We start from the raw sequence: 27126 nt of genomic DNA on the forward strand, positions 1-27126 counted from the left end.
AAGGATATTTCAATTGAATTCATAGTCTACATAGTAGAGCTACTCGTCAACTACTTCCAACGGTAATAAACAGACTTTTTTTAAGAATCTTAGTATTATGAAAAATAAAAATCGAACCTTAAATCGATTTATAAGCGCTAATTGATTTTCATAGAAGTCCTGCCCTGCGATTCTGTAACTCACTTTTCGAACTCACACAGCGGTTTTCGCATCGGCAGTCGCTCTCAAATCAGTCGTGAAGCAGTTACTTTATGATTTGGCATTCTGAAAAACTGGGAGCGTGTAGTAGTAAACCGCTGCGTGAGTTCGAAAAGTGAGTTACAGAATCGCAGGGCTGTTTGACTTATTAAAATTGTAATGAATATTGGGACGCTTGCAACACTTTTAAGAAGCTTTCCTTACTTAGCTTGTTCTTCACAAATACGGGCGTATTCTAACATACCACAAATTCACATGGCCTAATTATAAGACAGAGATTATAGAGAGGAATAATTATTCTGTAAATAAGCAAAGTAGTTTGTCATGTTTTTCTTTAACCAGTAGGGATCGTGTCATAATGATATGACATAACGAGCATTTAATTATCAAACAATATTTAGAAGCCACTGGGGAGATGGGACATTTTCCCTCTAATTAATTATACAACATGACCTAACCCAACCCTTTTATGTTTTAACGTTAAGCGCGGCTTAGATTATTCGTCAGTAAATTAATAATTTGTAAATCTACTTTCAAATTCACGTACGTTGAATTTTGTATGTAAATTTTGTGGAACTGCAGAAACAATCGAGTTCTTGTTCGAGTTTTGTAGGTGTTTAAAATTGTCTAGCTTGGAACTTTTAGCGATTCATGTAATTTTACTGACGCTTCTTGGATATAAAATATTTTGCAAGGTTGAATTTTACGAAATGCGAAACGAAATAGTTTGAGTTCAGATTGTTTTTGCTTGTCTCTACACTCGGTAGCTATGATGGTTCTAACAAGATTTTGTAAATGGTGCAACTTTTGTCAATCAGTTACGTCTTGTGATATCTTACTCGACACCTAAAATTAACGAATTAGTTTTATTAAATCAAACAAATAGTATCTTTTTGTAATATACTAAATGTGTATTGACTTAACATATTATCACGTATAGGTTATTGGTGTTATAACGATTAATCAACAGAGCAATCCTTATTGTGTGATATATGCTATGATATATGATATATCCTCATCTCGTCTTAATTTAAATTCCTACTAGAGATAACGAACTGAAAACCTTCAAATGTATATGATTTATTAAACCAATATATCGACTATATGAAGTTTTCCTTATGTTTACATAAAATCTTAAGTTTTAAAGAAATACGAATACTACTCTTTGAGTTGTTAAGTAGTCTAATGACTTACTTGACTAAATACCCTATAGCCCCTAGATGGGGCAGAGGGCGTCCACAGTGAGTCTCCATCGCGTTCGGTCTAGAGCCTCGTATTTTACCTCGCTCCAAGTCTTTCCGGCTCTCTTTGCCTCATATGTAACTGTACGAAGGTTTGCTTGGGACGGCCAAGCAGTGTTGCCAACTTAATTTTAACGAACCCACCAATTTTGCCGTCGCAACCCACCAGAAAACCACTAAAATCCACACTAACTAATAAAATAAATGTAAGTGTGTTTGTTTATTTATCCTTTTTTCACGCCGAAAGGAAAGATAGGATCGATGTGATTTTTATGTCCGCAGATAGGAGGGGGTTAGGCAAGCAGCTCGCGAGCACAATTTTTTTGTTTTTACCGCGGGAAACACATGTTCTACTGAAGTAAACAGTAGTCTATGGACTATGTCACTCTTTACTTTAGATGGATAGCATACAGCTAGGATATATTTTTTGACAATAAAAGAACAATATTGTAAATTGAATTATAAAATTCGTTTATTTTCATTACAAAAAAACTTATAGAAGACATACAAAATCGTTAAAAATCATCTTCAGCAGAGTCGGATTCCTCTGCACCTTATGATTTTAAGTACATTTCTTTCGTTCCTATTTTCTGGACTACATAATTTGGCAAGATGTAATTATTGCAACACTTTCCTTCGCGTTTTAAACCTGCGCGGATAGTCATAATAGATGACAGTAGATCTAGCTTCATTCGGTTTCTGTGTTTTGTCTTCACGATATTCATAATGCTGAATAATCGCTCTACTTCAGCATTAGAGTGCGGTAAAACTAATAAAGATAGCAACGTGGCTAAATCTTCAAATCGGTTTTCTCCTGCAATGCCTTCGAAATCCAGCACCTCGTACCAAAATTCCAGCCGCCACCAGCTGTACTTTCCACCACTTCTAGCCAGTCCTTTAATTGGGAGTCCCGTAACCAACAATCCCGGAACTTTTGCGTATATTGCGGTTTTGGCATTTTGTTTTAAAAATAAACTAAACATTTGCAAACATACAAGGTCGCTCCGATGCATAGCATAACCAAAACTACTAAGTATCTGTGTTGTGTATTTCTATTTTTGTGCATGCATACGAAACGAACACATACAAATCTCATTAATTCAAATCAAATTTGACCCATTAGTCATACGAATAAAGTCCATAATCAAAATAATTTAAGAAATTGATAAACTTGTTTCGGGAAATTCCCGAAAATAACGAACGTAATTTTACAGAGTTGCCTACATAATGACAAAATATTCCTTTATAAGGTAAACGTTTTCGTCTTTTCCTGTAAAGATATCACTCGTGCTAGTGGTTAAATGTCGTAGCATACCACTGAATGAAACAAACTAAACCACTAGAATAATCCACTAGCCACTAAAACCAAAATTCGCCCGCTAAAACGTATATCTAAACCACCAGATCTAGTGGAATATCCACTAAGTTGGCAACACTGCGGCCAAGCTTCCGATGTCCCCGCGGGTTCCAATCCGCGGGTGTATGGCCTATCCATTTTCACTTGCGTCGCTTGATCTGCTAGCTAATCGGGGTTTGTCGGTAGTCTGACATCTTTTCGGGCCAGTAGATACCTATAATACGGCGAAAACATCGGTTGACGACTGAAGAAGAATTGAAGTTACTTTGACGAAAAACTTTCACAAATGCTGTGTGAAAAAATATTGATAAGTATTGAATTATACACAGTAATAATCGAACTGAAAATCGGTACAGGTTTTGCTACAGATGTTTCTATCTATGTTATATCCACGTGAATTTTCTATATACAGACAACTGCCTTTATTAGCTCACCTACATACTTCCTGTTCCTCAACACTGACAAAGATTTATACATGGAAATTTGTTTTCTACCCTTAAAAGACATTTTATAAACTCTTAGGGTGCGTACAGACTATGTAACATATTATATAACTTGTGTTTTATACACATCCACATTAACACGTCCACATTATGTAACCTTGTTATTCAACATTATAACATAAAACAATACTGTACACTTTAGAATAACAATGCAATATAACCATTTTAAAAAACAAAAGAAAAACAAAAAAACGTAGATGCTGGGTTCGTCCTAGCATACATATCAATAACATGTTATTATAACATGTTTTATTCAACATTCAGTGTCCACATTATCTGAAACATGTTGTATAGCAATGTTGTATAACATGTTATGTTATATAGTCTGTACGCACCTTTAGGCATTTTTTATCACACCCGGTCATAGAGTTGAATTGATTTCGATATGTTCCAACCTTTGAAGGGTTCTTTAGATCCCATTGCGTATTGAGAAACCCGTCATATAATATTACCTATCGCAATGAATTATACAGGGTGTGACGGGCGTTCACTGTCCCTAATCTGTTATAATTCCATTCATACATATATACATAGTACGCGTGAGATTATAGTATTTGCATTGTATGTATTACATAAAATTATTAAATTAATTTTCTTTGATCGTTTGTATAGGCAAGTAACCGGACATTTTCTGATACAAATGGATATGGATATGGATTTGCTGCAAGTTTCCTTATAATGATAACATCGCATATAAATTGCAAAATAAGCACCAGGTCTTTAAAACAAGCGAACTTATTCTAAATAATAGATGTCTTCAAAAGTCGCATCAAGCTTAGAACGAATAGATTTTTCGGTTAGTGTTTTGTAATTTTAGAAATATTTTTCTAAAATGTAAATAATAAACATACTTTTCTTAGTAAGTTAAAAAATAATTTACCATATTTTTGTAAAGTGGCAATGCAGACAATGAACTTTACAATTGATAGTTATTTGAAGTACATCCATGATAAAGAGAGTAGATGATTAGTCTGTGCCAACTCAAAGCAGTAATTTTTTGCCGGGAACTGAAGCGTTTGATATGAGCATTAACCATGGAAACGGTCTACGAGAAACGGTTGAATGAGTGAATGAATCCTTTATTGCAAACAATCAAGGTCTTACACGTAATAACTTATCTTATAAATTTACATATTTTGATATTTATATTATAACTAGCTGACCGTCGTCGTTTTGCCATGTATATCATTTATAATAAAAAAATAGGGGTTGATTGTAGAGGGGTGAAAGTTAGCGGTTGTATGTATTTTTTAAAGCTGTATCATAAAAAATAAAAAATAAAATATTTAGGCGTGGACTACCCTTAACATTTAGGGGGATGAAAAAAAGATGTTGTCCGATTCTCAGACATACCCAATATGCACACAAAATTTCATGAGAATCGGTCGAGCCGTTTCGGAGGAGTTTAACCACCAACACCGCGACACGAGAATTTTATATATTAGATAAATCTACTCAATCTTCCTCGGTGTTTGTTTGTCTTCCGACAGAGGCCCAGATTTTGGCATTGTAGTCAGTCTTAGGCTACCCTTCTCCATAGTGGGCTTGCTACTTTTGTAAGATCGTCTTCCCACTGTTTCTTTTGCCTTGTCTTGGATATCATTCTACAATATCTTTAGTCCTACTATACTAGTCTTTAGTACCTGTATTATCTTTTATCGTATGCCCATCGCCATTTTAATTGTATCACACTGTATTCTATATTTTTTAGTTACATACTATTTCTTTTTTTTTGTTAGTCTTACTATGTCTCGTCTTTTGATTTTTAACATGCTTCGTTCAATCCCTAGCGGCGCTAAAAACGGTTATTGATAAGTTAATATAATTTTTATTAAACCCGGTGAAAACCACAAAGAAAATTTACCAAAAATTAATATTTAATCATAAAAACTTCGTATCCCTTCCATAAGCTCAGTTTTATAGAAAAACTTCCTCTTTGTTCCTCTTAATGACCTTTTTGTATTTTATTAGGGACGTGAGGGCTAACTTAACAAAATGATGAGTTGCGAATTACTTTTTTATTACAATATACCTATACTTTAAGAGTAACATTTTGTTTTAGTATTGCCATGTAAATAGTCAAAATACATACCTTCAACATTTAGACATTTCCACCAGTGCCTTCCTAAATAAATGAACTATCGAATGTTTTTTCAGTATATTGAATAAATCTCACACGCTTTTGTTTTTTATTCAGTCACTTCATATTATTTTTAAAATCGTTCGATTTTAAATCTATTTTCATATAAACCTTGCCCCGACAAAAGATCCAATATGGTATAGTACTTCCCATGTCATGTATACATTCCCTTTTTAACTATAACATAAATATGATATTTTTCTTTATAACAGATTCAGTTTGTTCAGCATAAACTGTGCATCTGAAAATTGTATATATAGATTATATCGTAACGAATATCTCAATACGTAAGCAAAGTCGCTTTCATCAGCTTTTTATAAAGCTAACTATACCCTTGTCCATGAAATAAGGATTCACCCACATAAAGAGGCTGATATTTTGAGAGACCCCAATGAAGTGGTCTAAGGGCTCTCGTTTTAAAAAGGGTCATTCATAAGACCTTTTGGATGAGAAATTCAATTTGTTGGAAGTATAATTTATTTGTTACGGACCACGGATATTATAACAACTTATACATTAGTATTTTATTTGAGCTACGTGTTTTGAAGTAATACGAGCTTGAAAAACATATTGGATTTTGACTGATAGTTCGAAGAAGATCACCGATTTTCTCTCATATCATAATCGAGATGATACGTTATGTTAAAAACAGGTGGAGATCCATAATCAGGTATCGAGGCAGAATGCAAAAGTCCATCCTTTCCATCTAGACGCCTGGCATTACAGAACACAGCGCTTTTTAAGGCACTTTGTGCCGCTGTCAGTAGAGGTCTTTCCAGATACGACTTAGAGGCCTGCAAGAAAAGAGCGTACCATTGCCTGGAAGCAAGAAATCCGCTTGTCCCCGGCGCTACAGTTATCCATGGGCGGTTATCCCTTTATTCAAAGTGACCCGCCTGTGTGTTTGGCTCCTGCCCCTTTAAAAAGTCTTCTGTTATATTGACACACAAAAATTTTGCATCATAGAAAAAAAACTTTTGCTATGATGTCTCCCGACAGACGATGTCCTGTCTTAACTATGAATATTGATTTCGAATTAACTATGCAGCTCGATAGGGGTCAAACGCAACATTTATATGTTGTTGATTTCGACTGCATCGATTCCGTTCGCTTTGCTTGTTCAATGTTATGTCAAACGCCATAAGGTTACATCAAGAAATTTGAATTGTAAAAGCGATATGCACGATATGAAAAAAAAAACGACGGGTTGCACTCCGGGAGTGCCGGCAGAAGTGAAAACTTGAATATTAACGTTATGCATTTTTGATATTTTGGAATGGTTAGGGAATAATTTTGGACGAATTTCTTTAATTATTAGTATAAAAGTACTACCATTTATGTGGTAGAATACAATACTTATTTATTGCGATATCGTACACAAACATGACAATTTATATTACATTAAATATGCCGCGCCAGCTGTCTACTCTCCATCCGTCTTACGAAAAATGTGTCAGGAAAGAGACAAATGAATTAAAACCATAACTATATTGCACGAAGGTTCATAATTCTTTAAAAAACATCCATCTTACGAAATCGTCCTAACGCGAGTTTAACATTTTTCACACAAAAAAGAGTGTACAACGCCGCTAACGACGTTTTCACTTCATAAAAATTTGCTATCGTGACAAAAGTCAGGATTACTTAACCTGGTGCTTAAGTATTCTTAAATTTCTTAATTTTTTCTTTCATAAGAATCTTCTGCTGACAATCACAACAATAAAATAATTAGCGAAATCGGTCCAGCCGTTTACGCGTGATGTATGCGTGACCAATGGAAATAGGGATTCATTTTTATAAATATTATGATATTATGAAACAGCAACACATATATTGTAGAAATCTTTATCGATATCTATATATTGAGAGTAACATTATTTTTTTATATATAACAAAAAACAATTATACTAAAGATATAGCCAAATATGGAATAATACGAGAAAAAGGTTCAAACATTTACAAAAGCAAGGGACATCCTTACACAACAACCCTTAACATAACGTGTTAATAATATCAGGTTTTATTATAAAACATTTGGGTCAACTTAAGTCATTATCAATAGATCATAACTGAAACTTAATTACGAATCCCGAAGTCGTTATTGGTTGAATGGCTTTGGATAATTCCCATTTGGCTGCAATTCACACTTCCACAATCTTAAAGTTTGTCACATAAAACATTAACGCTCGATTTCAGTATAACGAACGGATAGGAATAGTAAAAGAATTTCTAATATGAATTTTGACATTTCAGAAATACTACCATTAAAGTAAAAAAACTAAAAGATCTACTTGTTTTTAAATAATTATTACTAAACGTAAAAACGTCGTAATAAAAGGCGTAAGAGGCTCTCATATTTCTTCTATTAGCAGTTTTAAAAGTTGTGTCTGCGATGTGTGGAATAACTTAACAATATAACCTACTTTCAAAAAGAAAATTGTTCTGAAGACGAAAAGTTTTACAATGTAATAATTTATAATACTTGTTCTGGTAAACTTGGACATTATAAAATGATAATATAATAGACAGTATTGTATTGATAAAATTCCGTTAGACACGTTTGAATATACTATTAGTTTAGGGTTGTTTCATAGTAGCACAATTAGGGTTCAAACACACGGCCTCAGAGTTGAGATTGCATAAGTTATATTTGTCTACAATCGGAAAAATTAATAAAACAAAGTCAAGAAAGAGATTCCTATTCAAACGGCAATCAAATCAAAATCATTTATTCATATAGGTAACACAATGTACACTGATGAACGTCAAAAATAAATACATATAAATAAATATAAATGCTTCTAATTTTACATTTACTGCCAGTTCTCAAATCGAGGACGTAGAACGGAAGAGAAAACTGGCAATAAACTCTCCGTCACTCTCTTTAATCGCCAAGTTTTTTGTTTTACACAATGTCTGTAAGGCGCTGCAACCAAACCACATGATTTTTAATGACGATATTTTTAACTCACAATACATACAATGCTCATTTGTACAATATGTCGTCGATACAATTAAAATGTCTAGACTTTCATTCCCCTGGATTTAAAAGCCTCCATTGTTAGTATATTTCAACACCGGAAGAGAGTCTCTAGATTAAAAACGAAAGAGCTTTCATTTGTGTGATATTTTTTTTATATTTTGATAATTTATGGTCTGTGATTGAACGATGTCGACAAATAGAAAAGAGATAATTTACAATTCAAGGCATAAGTGCTGCTTAAGTTTTCTGTTGAGAGAATAAATGTAACATTAAATATAATATAATGGGATATTAGAAGTGAATTCATTTACCTGTGATTCTGTAGCGACACCTACAATCTACGGCTACAATCACTGCGATGACGTCATATCCTGAATTGCGCTAACAAAGTTATTCCGATTGCTAAGGTTATATACAACTACTCGATCTTAACCACCGTCAGTCACTGGTTAGACAGTAAAATTATAAGACAGTGAAATTATCAAAAAATTCTAAAGGATAAAAATTATAAATGTATTATTTAGACTGAACTCTACTTATTGTAAGTATTCCCAAGATGCACGCTTAATCAAACATAAACATTAATTGTATAAGCGAAATCAATATAACCTTTATCACCTCGACGTTCACCACTCCAGAGCGCTTTTTAAGGCACTTTTTGCCGTGCACCACCACTATGTGGAACCAGCTAAAGCCACTGATGTATTTACGAACCAATTCCACTTAGGGACCTTCAAGATAAGAGCGTACCAATTCTTAAACGGCCGAAAAAGGACTTTGCGAGCCTTTTAGCAGTGTGTGCCCATGGTCGGCGGTATCACTTAACATCAGATGAGCCTCCTGCCCGTTAGCCCATAGTATAGAACTATTAAAAAAACTTAAATGAAACAATTCAGTACTAAAACATCGGTTTATTTTAAATGAAACAAGTTTATAAGGGTCTAGAGAAAACATACTTATCTCGGTTTGGTAGCTTCCGACCGAAATCATTTCCTGTTTGTTTAACCTTATCTCGCGAGGAGCCCGTGATTTATTTTAAGTCTTTGGGGAGAGCACGCTCAAAATTTACAATTTTTGGCTATTTACCGAAGACTGGATGTATTTGATAACGATTTTCGTAATACATTTTAAGGCAGTGTTTAATATTTTGCTGATAACGATAAAACTGGGATTCCGCTAATTATGTTTGGACGGGACTTTTATACTTTATGTATTTTAACAGATTTTGAATAAGGTCCTTACTTTATTGCTACATTATTTATTAAATATATCTGCCTTTGTTTGCTGGCATTTTCACACAAACACTTTAGGGCCTTATCATACTAGCGGAATGTACAAAATGAGACAGTACAAAATGGCGTCAACGCTGCTATTTGCGGGGGTCTCGCTGCGCGGCTCAGCCGCGACGGATTCGCTACGTGCCCGTTCCGCCCCGCAGCCGCTCTCAATCCGCTAGCATGATAAGGCCCTTAGTCTCGTGATGAAAGAAGATAGTACTGAATTATCAATTAATCATTTTGGTACCCCAATAAATTAAGACGTAAGTCACTTCCCATGGATTATAGCAGACATATGTCTCTCATTATTTTTCTTAGAGATGTACATAAATGCCCAGTACATGCTAGACTCTGATGAGGCTTCGATTCTTGACATACGTAGTGGAGTTTTGGACCCAAAGACATTCTTTACGATGGCTTCCTTTAATCCAACGAGTGTTAATTGGGTTTCAACACACGACCGTTGAATAGAAAATTGCATGCTTAGCTACTACTCATAATTAACGCCATACTATAATACATTAGAGCAATTAGCTCTAGTTAATAACATTGACGATAAACGACACTAAATTTCGTTAATTAATTGTGTATTAATATTCAATGTTTATATGGTTCAATAATTTAATATTATTCCCGTCACTATAACTTCTATTATATAACATAAAGAATTTTCTACGTGTAGTTACGGAAACGGAAGGAATTCAAAACCGGAAGTGAAATCTGTGACGAATGACGAATCTCACTACTTCACTCCCCAACATCATGTACGCGTATAATAAAGCAACTCATCATAATAAAACCGTATAAAGCACCATGCATGAGGTGCCACGGTAATAACTAGTGTAATAAAATAAACGAAGAACATTCTTTATAACACTCCGCCCACTGACCAAACATAGGGCTGGCAGATGACAAATGTTAAATAATTTAAAAATACTTTTTATTTTTATACTTAGCAAGCACAAGATATTAACGTACAGAAAGCCTCGGACCAGTGAGGTCGTGAAGCCTGCGAAGTGCCCAGGAGACTTCTGTGCTTCTGGAAGGAGCTAGGTTGGCTTAGTTAGCCAGGACTTTACACACAACGGAAGTTTTCTTTTTGAAATTTGCTGGCTTAAGGAAAACATTTTTTATTTTTTTATTGACATCGAAGAAGACTGTTATCCGCCAATTTACACTCTGTGCAGATTGTGAATAAGACCATATTTATGTATAAGTTTAGAAATCTGAGACCCAGACCTAAAGAGGTTGTAGCGCCATTGTTTTTTATATATGTATATATATACTCTCTATTGTGTGTTAAAATTCCTCTAGAAGGTTTTTATGAAAGGTGTTGATGATAAATAATAGGTTTAAGTTATCTTCGTTTAGTGTTAACACACACCAAATTTTTGAATGCCACATATTTATGGATGGAATGATCATGATTATCTTAAGACATTTTTTTCATCGGCAATGGATCTGTTACATATATATATATATATATATATATGTAACGTATATATATGTTACGATATACCCTACAAAAATTTGTTGAATTTATTTGGGTCAAAAAGAACTTTTTTGACAGCCCTACCGAGCCGTAATTTACTTTGTTTCAATTGTAAAGAAAAAAAGATTTATTCGACAGCTTCCTGGATCCTTTGTGAGGTCTGACGAGTTTTACTTAAGGAATATAATTCATCTGTGATTTACGACTTAATTAAGAAATCTCACTGAAATTATGAAATTGTTTGATTTCAATATGAAATCAAAAGCTTAACCTAATTTGAGTAGAAATAAATCACACATTACAATTACTTATAAGATGAAAGAAACATAATTGTCCTTTGATATAACTTCACGGCGCTTCTTCATAGAATAAGTGCCATGAAGTGTAATCTTAAGTATAATCGACGTACATGGCATACACAAACTCTGCCAGAAGACTCGCAAATGTAAAGTAAAGTTCGTAACTGTAAATCGTTTTTTAAAGAATTTTGTAGTCATTTATATTTTATAAGAAACATGTTCACTCAAAGCTTCCTGTATTAAATGGACTATCGAACTAAAAATACTTTCAATTCGAACCAGTAGTAAGAGCCGTCAACTAAACGAAGTCTTCAGCTTATAGATATAATAGATATACTTAAAAAACAGCCACTTCCTATCGAAATAAGGAAGAAGTACTCTCATTTGTGTTTTCCGCAAAGCTTAAAGCATTGTCTTTGAGAGTAAAATAGGGTCAAAGTGTTGTTACGCGAAGGCTCACAAAGTCTCTAAGCTGTGGTTAAATAAATGAATGTACCTCAAAAGATGTCAGGCTCCCAGGCGCTAGAGGTTTAATTTAACTCATGGATTAATGAACGGTTTATAATGTTAATAGACAATATAAAGTAGAACGACTATATTTTTTATTATAACGCGTGTTTTCTGTTTCTTGCTTTATATACTTGTGTACATAGTGCATCGCTTGGGTTGGTAAATATAACAATTAAATTCATTAAATTAAATTAAAAAGGCTTCAGAGTGTGACTGTCATCCCTGAGGTCGTAGGTTCGATTCCCGGCTTTTCCGGACTTTCTTTCTATTTGCGCATTTAACATTCGCTCGAACGGTGACGGAAAGCCGGCTTGCCTTAGGCCCAAAGCGGCGACAGCGTATGTCTGATCACCTTCTTGCCTATTAGAATGACCAATGATCATAAAACAGATAGAGAAATTAAAAAATGTAAGGTCCAGACTTAAAAAAAGGTTGTAGCACCACAGATTTTTTTTATTTTATATTTATTTTAACATTTAATAAACTTTTCCACCGTCAAAGTCAAAAGCTTGTGGAACAAGACATGTACTCTTTCAATATGACTAACACATAAATTTGATTCTAAAACGGCTGTGAATTACTATTCGAATCGCGCTTCCATCAACGCAGCCACAGGCATATTAATAATTCTCTCTGGTAGTACAGATACCTTTCAAAATATTCAACACTCAATCAAAAGGCGCGCATAATGATGAGCCGAATCGAATTCAATTCCAAACGGAAACGGATACATACGGCCATTTAATTACGAATCGTTGTCTGCGTTTCTCAATGATATGAACGAAAATTGCAAAAGTCTTCACGCAATTTCAAAACCAATTACAATGATAAAAGGATTATTATTGTGCGTACACTCCCAAGAGGTCACGATCGTTATGGGCGTATATTTGCTTAAATTTCTACACTTGGTTTCACAATTTTCATTTGTCGTAGCGTTATAAATTTACAGTCCAATAATTGCTCTCCATTTACGAATCAGATGAATTTAATTATTTATTATGACGGGAATTATATTTCTAACTTTCAGCTCGTGAACACGACTGGCACCCTCAATTAATAAATATTTAGTTATCTTGAAACTCGTGTTATGTAACCTAAACTTAGTAAAGTTTATTATAGTATTAGTATAGTTTATTATAGTATTAGTATAAATATTTTAGGTAACAATTAAAAGCGTAAACAATCATCGTACACTTGAAGCCAATACTGAGCCCTTTAGTTTTTAGCACACTTATAAATTGTATTTTAACATTCTCGTCTCCGACAATGTCCAATAACATAAGTGTCATTTCGATTTATGAACCCTTAATTAATAATTAGCCAAGATTGTTTTAGTTAGAGTGGCAACCCCTCTGCCCATAATTTTTGAGTTAGTAATAAGCATTTTAAACAAATGAAGTCAGTTGTTACCCAGCTTCAAACAAAGAGTTTTATTAAAACATCTATATTCAACAACCACCACCGAACTTAACTCTCGTAATGAAGAAATATTTTGTTATTAGCAAAATTCACTTTAAAGTGTATCCTGTTGATTTGTGAACATGTTATTAATCTGTGGCTGCTTAGTTAACTGTAGCTTGATAGTTCTTTCTTAGAAAACAGCAGATCAACCTAACTATTTCATGTTGTGTTGATCTCTGCAGCAGCTCATGTTGAAGCATATTATTTTTTCTAAGTCCAATATAAACTTCACAATGACGACGCGGACGTGGCGGACATATTTCTACGTATATTGGATTAATTTGATTTTTAAACAAATTAAACCCTAGTAAGCAATCTGTACTAAACAATTATTGTTTCGTGGTTAATGAAATAAATATTATTTGATACTAAATAGTTGTCAAAAAGCTCCCTAAATTTTTCTTGTGTAAAAAATTTGTCAAGAATACAATGGATTGGCACAAGAATTATTGACGTGACAACGTTTTATAATTCAATGGAGCCGGCTGCACGCTCGAAAAAACATGACGCATGCGGCGTTACCTCGCTCTGAGGCGTTCCATTTAAGGGTTGAAGTGCAAGCGAGATCGCGGAGCGAGTGACAAAGAGGCACAATCGGCTCCCGCTTTCGGCGGCGTTCGTTCGTTAAAAAATTTGACATCATTTATGCGTACAAATAAATGTAACTTGATCAATTCAATTGTGATTTCAATTTACCTCCTTCTCTATATACATACAAAATATCTATCAAACAAATAAAATTAAAATTTTCTTTTGAAAAATGCAACCATTCCATCAGTATTTTTTTATGACGTTGTCACGTTCAACTATCGTCAGTAAACCGACTTTACAGACAACCGATTTTTTTTTACAATTATTATATTTTAATATTAAATGCTGTATAATTCATTTCAGTGATTATCTGTAAACATGAGATAGAAATATAAACGTATTATCCTTAAATATGAAAAGGGTCCGACCACGAAGCCCTGGTAAAATGGAACCACAAATTTCTTAAACCTTTTTAACATTGTTGCTTGTGTGTTTGAACTTTCCCCTGAAGTATGTTTAGAGAATTTAAGACGCATAACTACGATAGTCTTTGTTCGTGCCTTGGTGGCCCACGTGATTTATGAACCAGACGTTTCGGTTTGATTACGAGTGAAAAAATATTTTTTTTTGATTACGGAAGACGTGTTCTAAAAACTAATTAATAAAGCAAATATTAATTAAATAATAATTTTTTCCGGCGGAAAATAATAAACAGTTCAAATATAAGAGTCTTTCCTCCAACTTCGATTTTGTTCCCTTTGGAGTAGTGACTCTTGGGCCGTGTTGTTTAAGTGCTCAGGCGTAAAGCTTTAAGTTAGTGCCTGGTAGATAGTACCGGTGACCCCAGAGCTGGTGCTTTCCTCGCTCAACGAATAAGTATCGCAATACAGCGAGGAAATGCTGCCAGCGTTAAAGGTACATTGCCACAGGACCAAACTTTTTAAATTTGCTTTAAATTTATTTTTATTAATTTTTATAATTTCCATGTAGGTTAAGAAAATTAATGAAGAAGCCTAGTAATATGTTATTCTTATAACCTTTTTGAAGTTGGAGGACATCGATAATTATCGATTAATTATTAATTAATCTATTTTTTTTAATTTATTTAAATGGAATTATTCTGTAACGAATATACTCCAATAATCAAGAAAAGAGCGTACCAATTCTTGAAAGGCCGGCAACGCACTCGCGAGCCCTCTGGCATTGAGAGTGTCCATGGGCGGCGGTATCACTTAACATCAGGTGAGCCTCCTGCCGGTTTGCCCCCTGTTCTATAAAAAAAAATGTAGTAAAGATTTGTACACAAAAATTAAATATATCTAACACGAAAACCTGTATTATTCTACGCTTTATACACTTCCTTCAAAACCTTTCGCCACCTCAGACACATCGGAGGGATGTTAAGGATATTTCCGTAAAGATAAAATTGCCCTCAAAGTGTTTTCACGACGACAATGACATTAGCTATTTTTCCAACTCTCTTTTTTCTTGACACTTAATCGGTAATACTTTTGACCACTATTTTAAAAATCTGTCTGATCGGTACTTGGATGAATAGGAACATATTCAAATAATTACTGGCTTAGCAACGATTTAAATAAATTGATGCTTCATTAAATGAGTTAACTAATTAGGAAATAAGCTAATTTAATTTATTTTAATTATATCTGTGATTAGATTATTTCTATATGTGCATTTAATACTTAATATATATATTTATTAACACTTTGTTGCATTACATATACAATATACATATTCAGATAACATAAATTAAGAACGGGCGGCCTTATCAGTCAATCCTTGGCAGTCAATCCTAGTCAGGAAAAATATGTCGGTTTTTGTGACCATGTGCTCACGCAACGTAAAAATTTACTCTCGTCATTTTTCCCTAACGCGCCAAAAGAAGTATAACTTTAAAAATTGTATTGTATGTAATATTACAAAAGTCGACAAACAGAATATGGAAAGTTCTTAACCATATAAGACGTGTTCTCTAATTTAATATAGAATTTATAAAATAATTCTTAAACCTTAGTTTATAACCCATATCTATATAATGTATTTAAACCTACAGTACTGTGTAGAAACATTTCAAGTTATACGTTTAAGCCAGACATATGCTATTAAGCCAAATGTATTATGTTCAGAAGTTTAGAACTTATAGTTTCCTGGTAAAGACTAAGGTTATTGGAATCAAGATGAATAATGCAGAAGCCTGTTCGCCGTACTGGAAGTTCAATTTTGCATTCTGATCAAGCTGCTTGTTTTAATCGAGTTTCTATTTCTGATCTGACATTATTATGTCTGTTTCATTTGGAGTAAAGACTCTCGTCCAGAAAAGCATAGGCATTTCTAAAGTATTAACTTGTAATTTCTTGAACATTCGCAACATGTGGCTTTGGGATCTAATATCGAACAATCGCTATCGTCATTGAAAGTTACAGAGTACTGGATATCAGCATTGTGAAACCGAATTAATACTCGTATACGTATATATAAGTAGCTAATTACAAGGTAATCAAAGATTGCTAAAGATTGTTTAATAAATCTAATCTATAAAATTCTCGTGTCGCGGTGTTTGTGGTGAAACTCCTCCGAAATGGCTTGACCGATTCTCATGAAATTTTGTGTGCATATTGGGTATGTCTAAAAATCGGACAACATCTATTTTTCATCCCCCTCAATGTTAAGGGTAATTTTTTTTTTAATTTTTGGATATTTTTTTTTATGATACAGCATTAAAAAATACATACAACCCCTAATTTTCACCCCTCTACGATCAACCCCTATTTTTTACTATAAATGATAAACATGGCAAAACGATGTTTGCTGGATCAGCTAGTTTATATATAAAGACAGAACCGTCTGATTTCAAGGTAAGAAATTCCAAAGCAGGACCCTTTGCACCGTAAAGCCGGAGTCATAGAATTCAGTTATATAAGTAGGAGTTTCAAGAATTAGATTGACACGGGGAAAAGGAACATAATATAATGTTGCTTTAAGTAACTTGGTTTCATTTGCATGTGCATTTTTCGCCACGATAGAAAGGATTAAATTTACGAATTGATGAATCTGATGCATCAGCAGAATCAAGAATGACATACACGAGCGGTAACAATAATAAACCTTGTGGTTATCTCGCCACGATTTTTTTTCATTAGTTGTAATTTTACAGTTATTCCTCTCTTTAATTCTTGACACATTCTACAAATACTGTGTTTAAATCAGCATTCTATTGGGACTTGAAACTGTAATGGTATTCATTTTGAAATAATCTTAACAGAATTCAGGGTGAAATATTATTTATTTGACACGACAGATTTCATTCTTTTGCATCAGTCATGAACCGCGGTCAGCAAGAGTTGCTCCCACGAATTAACCACCATCCATGGACACTTTCAATGCCAGAGAGCTCGCGAGTGCGTTGCCGGCCTTTTAAGAATTAAATCAACCCTGTATTGATATTTATTATTATACTCAAATAGTCCAGAAATTGCGACTCTAAATGAATTGCTGTAGTTGTATGGAATTTGGTTTCTTAGTTGGTTTTATCATTAACAACACTGTTCTTAGAATGTTTTACTAAAACAATATCTTAACGATTGAATGAGTCCATTGAAGACAGCTGAAATCGGATTAAGGGAAAAGTTTCAAATTTTCTATAGGTGTTTTGAACTCGACAAGGTTTTAGCCTTAGGCCTTTCAAGCGATGTTATTGAATGCCGAAATATTCACGTTCAAAGTCGATTAAATTAAAAAAAATGTGCGTGTACTAGTGTACACACGTTAGAAGTGAAACTTCTTTATGATCTTATTTTTCGAAAAATTATCTATATGCAACTAAAAGTTAGTTGAAACAGAAATTGGTTAAATAAAGTTAAATTAGATAAAGTTTAACAAAAAGCTTTTAATATCACAGACTTGAATACAAATAATGCAATTATTTCATTTTACCTTATTACCACTAAGATTATTACAGAATTTCATAAATTGTAATATAATTTTTAGTATCATTGTTATAGTTATTATAATTTTTTGTTATTAATGGTTTAGAATCTCTTCGAATCAACCGTGGTAGGGACGAGAAAAAGACGCGCGTAACGGTCAAATGTGACGCGTAACCGAAACATGTGACGCGTAACCGAAAAATGTTACACTAAATTTTTTTCCAACCCCGATAAAGAAGTTTCACTTCAAAAATATTAAAAATCCTTAACAAAAATCCACAACATACTATATTTAAAATAATAAATATTTTATTAATGTAAAACCTAATCAAATCAGAACGTAAATATTTCATGTGTTTCATGGCATCTAAGGGCTGGGTATGTTTTCGTCCCTCCTTCAAGTCATATATATTTATTTATAAAAAAAGGCACCAAAAAGGCCACGCAAGAAAAAAGAAACAAACAAAACCAAACTATAACCAGTGTTTGGCCCTAATAATTGGATTTTTAAGGTATATGTTATCAATAAAATATAGTTAAAAATTACCAAAAATTACTTTATATAGCAAAGGGCAATAAGAGAATCGTTTCGATAATGGAATTACATAAAAATTTAACCAATAAAAATGAGGTGATGATGGGTATATTTCTCGTTTTAAATTATAAAATACGACGTTTTAATTACTTTTAAATTCACACCAAACATTCATAAATATTCCATAGAAATCACCCGGCAAAATGAATTTACAATACTTGACATAATTCCGACTTGAATGCTTGCGAAATGTGGACGAAAATGCTATTTTCTCGTTGCCCAAATAATTCTTCCTGATTACCTTATACCCCTCATTACCTTAAAAGACAAAGGAACTTGAATGCTCACAATTTTCATTTACATTTACTTTGGAAAATCGATGGCCTTGAGGCTTTTCTTAAGTACGGGGATCCGTTTATGAATAAGACGTATTCATATAATTTGTCTCTCTCATATAAACTGTCCTAACCTAATCATTGGAGGATAGCAATGCAATGCAATGCAATTTACAATAATTAAGTTCGGTGGTGGTTGTGTATGGATATGTTCAGATATATGTTAATTGTTAAATGAAACACTTTGAAGCTGGGAATGTTTACCTGGTAGATATACCGACTTCAACATAATTTTTATACTTTAATAAAAGAAAATTCACAAAACAAATACCAACAATTAAAAATCTCGACTTTATTTCTAATTTGTAATGTTAAAAATGAAAAGAGCTCGTTTTCTTTCGATAAATTTCAAGACAGCCTGTGAATTTCTTAAAAACAAGAGTCGCAGTTTTATAAAGTTTTTACAAAGTTCCGAGACGCTATCTTTTGATAGCTAAAGTCCATGTTTATTTCAAAAGAAAAACTGGTTCGATTTTATTGATGTTTGACTTTAAATTTATTTTAATGAAAGGCCTTAATGAATGAACGTTGTTCGTTTTCGTTTTATGCATGTTAACGAGAATATTTATTAATTCATTAGTGTCCGCACTCTTTAGTCTATACACCTTGCAATATGGCCTGCCCATTTCCATTTCACTCAGCGTGAGTTAGCGCGTCTGTGATCTTAGTCTTCGTCCTGATGTAGTCACTTCGTATTTTGTGAATCTTTTAGATGCTCCGCTCCAGGGGACTAGTCACATTTGACGTCACTCTCTCCGTAAACGTCCAGGTTTGGCTCCCATAGTTCTTTTATTTTTATTATTGAAGTGAAACTTCTTTATCGGGGTTGGAAAAAAATTTTGTGTAACATTTTTTCGTTACGCGTCACATTTTTCGGTTACGCGTCACATGTTTCGGTTACGCGTCACAATTGACCGTTACGCGCGTCTTTTTCTTGTCCCTACTAGGGTTGATTCAAAGAGCTTCTAAACCATTAATAACAAAAATGTATAATAACGATAACAATGATACTAAAAATTCTATTACAATTTATGAAATTCTGTAATAATCTTAGTGGTAATAAGGTAAAATGAAATAATTGTATTATTTGTATTCAAGTCTGTGATATTAAAAGCCTTTTGTTAAACTATATCTAATTTAACTTTATTTAACCAATTTCTGTAAAGTTGCATATAGATAATTTTTCGAAAAATAAGGTCATAAAGAAGTTTCACTTCTAACGTGTGTACACTAGTACACGCACATTTTTTTATTTTATTCACGGACCAGTATATCACCAGCTGAGTGTTATGATCGACGTCAAGTCGGAATACAAAATACCATCCGTATCACGTCGAAGTCCGTCATTCCACAACTGATCGTTTCTTAAGGCAGTTTTTGCCGTCAGTGTGGAACCAGCCACTGAAGTATTTCCGAACCAATTCGACACTTGCGCACATATTCTTATACATTACTCACCGAACGGTTTTTTATCCCCCAACGGCTTTAGTCGATGCAATTTTGAAATAGTCTTAACTGGCAAAAATTATTTCCCACAGAGGTTTTAATGAAAATTGGCATGTCAGCCGGGTCCGTGCTAATATAAGGAACACTTGATTTTGGAGAAAATGGTAAATTTACCGCAGTGAATGCGATTGCACAGCTAATTTAATTAAATGTTAAAGCCAAATCAACTGCAGATAATACAGTGACAGTTAGTACGTATACCTTTCAAATTATGTATTAATCTCTGATATATAAAATTCTCGTTTCACAATGTTCGTTCCCATACTCCTACGAAACGGTTCAATCGATTCTCATGAAATTTTTTATGTATGTTCAGAAGTTTGAGAATCGGCTACTATCTATCTTTCAAACCCCTAAATGTTAAGGGTGGTCCCCTAAATTTTTATTTTTTAGATAATTTTTTTCATTTTTATTTTTTATGATACAGCATATTACAATCTCACATACAACCCTTAATTATCACCCCTCTACGATCAACCCTTATTTTAATTTGTTGATTAAAATCTTATAACTTAAACTCTGAGGTTTATATAGAGAATAATTCACAGAAAAACCTAAAAAGTTTTCATTCCAGAAAACCGAACAATCTCTGGGGTAGCATAGCAAAATGTTCCACGTTGGTATGTACTAAAAAGTTAGGCTAAGTAAAGTCACAATAAGGAGAAACGAAGTTCGCGGGGGCAGTTAGTAAAGATATAAAACCTGAACATTATTTATATATAGGTCTCAAAGACTCTTAATAACATGATTTTAATATTTTCATTAACATTATTTTGTATGAATATTCAACCCTCATGAATAATACATAGCAAGGTAGTGACACACCTGTCCGTTTGGAAATATATTTTATATCGCATCTGAGCGGACGCCTATTATTTATTCATTCAAAAGCTATCCCTGTCAATTTTGTATCTACATACATTATGCCACTGATTATAATATTTTATTCACCAAAGTATCGTATATTCAATCGTGGTCAATATCGAGACTTATAACATATTAACAAGGCTCCTATTTTCTCTTACCGAACAGCGAGATCGGAATTTTTTTAAAACAAAAGTTAGAATGAAATGAATTGTTTCTGGAAAAAACAGGTGACGATCTGGTAGAAAACATTAATATACAGATACATTCCAAGGAGGTGTCCTTAATTTCCTTTAGTTTGGGCTATTTCATTCTCACCCTGGCACCGTCTTTTTGGCTTTATCGTTGGAATTAAATTCTCATACGTCTTTTTTCCATTATATATTAATTATACAAGAACATGACCTTGAACGTCTTCAACATATAAACACTTGTATTGCGGAACTAACTTTTTAATATTAAATGTGATACATTTATTTAGAAGTGTAATCACATACCTTTTCGGTTATCGGTTAGCAGACATTTTGTATTTCTCAGAAATTCAGCAGAATATTGCAATGACGAACTTCGCGGCATATGGAAACATTTCAATATACAGTAATTGTAATATCAAATAGTTATCTATCAACTTCACAGCTTTCCATAGTCGAAGGAAAGCGGAACGTGCTTATATTAAAAATTATATTTTAAAGCAGGGAATCAGATAAAAATACAACATCCAAAAGTACGAATACAGTGAAATAGAGAAAAAATTCATCAAATACTGCTCTTGAACGCAAAATGAAACAATAACACGGCGTTCATTGTTCTACGACACTATTGACTCAAATGCATTGAAATTACTTGTTTTTTCGTACGAATTCCAATGTTATAGCGCTTTCGAATAATAATTTAATATTTTAACAAATTTGTATGTTTTATTTTATGTTATATATTTGCTAGCATGTATAATCTTGCATTCTTTATACATACATATATCTAAAGAACACAATAAATTTACCGTGTGTTCTCTCTTATTTCTTTGTATTTCCTTAGTATAACTCATGTGTGAGTGCATTATGAAGTTGGGTTTTTATTTCAGTTGGTATTGTGGTACTTTTATGTTATGCGCGACAGTTGTGTTTTAGTTTGAGACTAAACAACTCTTATTAATACGCGCGAATTGTTCACGTAAATTGACATTTCGAGATGTTTTCGATAAGTTCTCCGCGATACATTATGGTTATATTATAAATTTGGTTGACAGGAATTTAAAAAGCTTATTAAAGAAACCCCAGATTTACTATTACTGTAGGTACCAGAAGTGTATTGTGTACACAAACAAAATTTTAGTTTTAATTTGCCTTTAATAAATTAAACTCTATGTTCTAATCAGACGATGCCAGGGAGTATAGTAAATATTTTAAATGTCCGTTCAAAAGAAAAATAGCGTTTTCTACCACCTTTGAATCGACAAGATATTGAAGGCAAAAAACCTTTCCTAATAAGATTTCCGGACTAAGGGAATTCCGCTAAATGGACCTACATACATTTACCTTTTTGCCAATCTTGCTGAATATAAAAATTGGATATAAGGTGTTATGTACTCCGCAAACTTGGACTTACGTAATCGTTTTGTATACGTGCAGAACAGCAAGATAGTTCTATAAAATATATACATATATATTTTATAGATAGCAGTGTAGTCACCTGTATACATATACGGTTATCTTGTGTTCTATTGCTAATTATATTATGGCTAAGATACGTTTATTCATATCTGTGCCATGGTCATTATAATCCTTCTACTTAGACGGACCCAAAGATTCAGAATTGAGAGTTAACGACTAGTATCTTGTAAGTCAAATACGGAATCTTGACTTTTTTAAACTAACCCTCATTATGAACCAAGTTAACCGATTTACTAAAGTTACTATTTAGATCTAACTATAAGCAGTCCTTCACAATTTTGTCATTAACTTATCATGCATTCAATGGTACTTCTAGATTTACTAATAATTAATCTACTATTAGACATACTTTGTTAGTTAAGGACAGTTAGCTGTTTAGAAACTTAAAAAGATAAAAACATAACGTTTTACTTAATACTGTTTTCTCTACAGATTATCATTTAAAATATTTTCAGAAACTTGTTTCTAGTGAATATCTATGGTTCATCACTTTTATTATAAATATAAACTATGTTTTATTTTTGTGTGTTTAACACAAAAACTGCTGGTATTTTAAAAATTCTTTCACCATTACATAGGCTTAATATTTTCAAAATTAAAAATAAGCCCAACTCTGTGAAGCCAGTACCCAGTAACCCTTTACCCTTTCAAATATTTTTTTGTCTTAATGTGTTTTCATACAAAGTGAAAATGAAAATGATGTGTGCAAAATAACGATGAAAGATAAAAACTGTATAAAGGAGAAGTTAGCTGGTAAAAAAGAAAATTAACCCATAATGCCCTGTTATTTTATTTTTATTGGACTGGTTAAATGTTTTTTTATCAAAAGGGTGAAGATAATACACTTGTTATTATAGTATGTGTGGGCACGTCTTTAAGTTGGGAAGCAAACATTTAGTAAGAAAATTGTATTGATACAACACTTCTGGGAATATTCATATTTTGAGAAAGGTTTTGTGAGATAAATTGTTACAAATATTTCAATACATACGTTATACAATGTAGACATAAATACTTAATCTAAGTTTTTTAAATATTTACGGAGCTACGTCGACGATAAGATTTTTTGTTTCTTTTATAAAATACATATCACCAATGATATTATTTTATCGTTTTCTTTATTTTCTATCTTTACGTTATAGAAGAATTTTCCCAGATTTTAATTTAGTTTTTGTGCTTTAAATCATCCCCTACCTAATAAATACATAATCGAAATTCTGGGCGTTGACATATCGAACGACGTTTAGTTTCAGTCTAAATTAGCCTCCTAAAAGTTCTCCTGGCCATTGCTTGCAACTGTATAAGCACAAATTCAGCTCCACATGGAGTACTTTTCTCACCTGTGGGTCGGAGCTCCCCAGTACCAGCTTTTTCCACTTGACCATATTCAACGAAGAGCAGTCCAAATCAGCGACGACCAATCACTGTTCGAGTGGCTTGATCCCTTGGCGTTACGTAGAGGTGGGGGGTCTCTCTGTATCTGAGAGTGTTCAGAGGAGTTGTTCATCATCGGCCGTCTAGGCAGAATATGAAATTCCACCCGTATCACGTTGACGTCCGTCGTTCGACAACTGATCATTTTTAAAGGCAGTTTTTGCCGCGCGTCGGGATATTTTGAACCAGCTACCTACTGAAATATTTCCGAACCAATTTGACTTAGGGTCCTTCAAGAGCATACCAATTATTAAAATGCCGGTAACACATTCGCGAACCCTCTGGTATTAAGAGTGTCCGTGGTCGGCGGTATTATTTATCATCAGATGAGCCTCCTGCCCTTTTGTCTCCTATTATATAAAAAAAAAGTAGAATTCTAATAGATTTTGTCTTCACTTCACCTTAGCAACCCCACTATCCAAATTTTTTGGTTTTTAACCATTAAATTAAATTGACACTTAGCTTGTAACAGAGAAAACAGATTTATTTTATTACGTTTATTACAATATAATATTGTTAATATGATTTGACGAACACATAATAAATTATATATATTGTTCCAGGTCCTAATTGCAAGAAAGTTGATTGAGCTACAAATTCGATCAAATAGAATGTAACCACAAATAATCAAGGTATGTCATAACAAGGTATAACAATTTTCAGAAATGGTCTCAGAACATCTCAAAAACTATTTAACCCCTTTTAATGAAACTATCACTATTTCCTTAGTTGAATTGATTTAATCGATAAACTACTACTGGACAAACAAAAATTAACACGTACAAACTTGAAAGAGTATACGTGATCTATAGACATAAATGAGTATATATGTCTAAATTGATATTATTACTCAATTATTAGTTAACTCCATCACATACATATCGAACAAAAGGCTTTTGAATATATCGTACGATACGCAAAGCGCATTAAAGACGATCTAATTCATACAACCTTAAAGAGCTTTGAATACACGTAAGCCGGAAGTAAATGTACAGGCTTAATAAGGAAGTTCAAGATATACGGAAACGGTGCTAAATACGATTATCTTCAAACGCTCTTGAAATGTCGTTAGCAAAGAATGTTTCACTACAAGCTTTAATGCGAAAGTATATAAGCTCTTCTTCTCTCTAATTAAATGTTTGAATTGTAATTGGATTATATAGAGTATACGAAATATCTTACAAATGACACGTATAAAATAATTAACATATTGAAAAAACTAAAGCATGCAAATACAGGGTCTAGGCTCAGAATATGATTTTGTCCCATTCGGTGTCGAGACCCTCTGTCCGTGGGGTCCTAGCGCTTTAAGGCTTTTTAAAGAAAAATCAAAAAGGTTAGTCGACATCACAGGAGACCGAAGATCTGGCAGCTACCTCGGACAAAGAATTAGTTTAGCTATTCAAAGGGGGAACCTTGCAGTATCTTCGGAACCTTGCCTAAAGGGACTCCTTTTAATAATATATTTTAGTTCTTTATTTTAGTATGTTAAGGTTAGTTATTTATTTCAATGTATAATGTATGACAACATATTATATTGATATAGTTCCGCTGTTGACAGTGTTAGTCTAGTGGCAAGGCACGTAGTTCTCAATTGAATACATTTTTCTAACCATGTGCACAATTAACTCGTAAGGTAAAGGAAATGATCGTGAGAAAATCGACATATCAATCAAAAGCATAACATGTGTCAGGGACAGAAGGCTTAGCACATACGAGGCAAGACGTATTTTGGGTTGGCTTAATTATTATTATTACCAAGTCAGAGAACGAACATTTCTGAAAAAGCTGAAAGCAATAAATCCTGAGTAGGTAGCCTAGGTGTCGTATTAAAACAATACCTAATTATTGAAACAATGTTTTAAATTATTCACAATTGAAATGAATAAAAATACACATGTCATAAGCATCTGAACATTATCGCGTAGAAAATACGTGAAAGCACATGAAACATCCTCCAAAGCCTAGATACTAACGTAATTCGATTCGTAAATAGAAAAGGTTATAGGCGAATGTTAGTTAAGGGAATCAAAACAATTCATTTAAATTCCCTTAGACTACAAAATGCTACATTACATACTCGGGGGGATAAAAATAAAAGGCACACTCGTCACGAAAGTCGCTTTTCAGGATTTGTCTCGTTATTCCCATCTTGACAGTTTTCCCTTCGGGTGAATAAGTTGAAGGATGTTTCCAGTTCCTTCATACTTTATCTAACAGAACTTCTCATATATCCCACATTATGTATATATTTTTAGGGTCTTGACTTATTAAGACATGATTTGTTTAATAAGTAAAACGAGAATACCTGCAGCTGAGTTTCACTATCGGACGTCAAGGCAGTATACAAAATACTATCTGTATCACCTCGACGTCCGTCATTCCACAACTGAGCGTTTTTTAAGGTTGTTTTTGCCGCACACAACCACTATGTGGATCCAGTTGCACACTGAAGTATTTCCGAACCTATTTGACTTAGGGTCCTTCAAGAAATAAGCGTACCAATTCTTGAAAGGCCGGCATCGCACTTGCGAGCCTTCTAGCAATGTGAGTGTCCATGGGCGGTGGTATGACTCCTATTACATAAAGAAAAGAGAATATGAGGATATATAATAAGTCTTTAAAGTAACCTTTAACATATTTTATTACACGTACTATTTGTTAGTAATTGGATTTATAATATTCTCTTTCACTCTTCACCACTTCTCAAGGGATCTCCTTAGGGTAGCCTGGATGATTAGGCATTTAGGCCGTATTTCAACTACAACACAGTGCTTTACAAA

General features: G+C 33.4%; 1 protein-coding gene across 1 annotated transcript in view; it reads left to right on the forward strand.

The window, feature by feature from the left end:
- LOC125063196 (hemicentin-2-like) overlaps positions 1-27126 on the forward strand; it is a 241160-nt gene that overhangs the window by 22134 nt on the left and 191900 nt on the right. The window contains exon 2 of the mRNA XM_047669500.1: positions 24907-24975. The gene's annotated coding sequence lies outside the window, so the exon portion shown is untranslated. The remainder of the gene's footprint in view (positions 1-24906; positions 24976-27126) is intronic.

Source organism: Pieris napi, chromosome 1 (assembly GCF_905475465.1).
Source record: "Pieris napi chromosome 1, ilPieNapi1.2, whole genome shotgun sequence".
In the NCBI taxonomy this organism is placed as follows: domain Eukaryota; kingdom Metazoa; phylum Arthropoda; class Insecta; order Lepidoptera; family Pieridae; genus Pieris; species Pieris napi.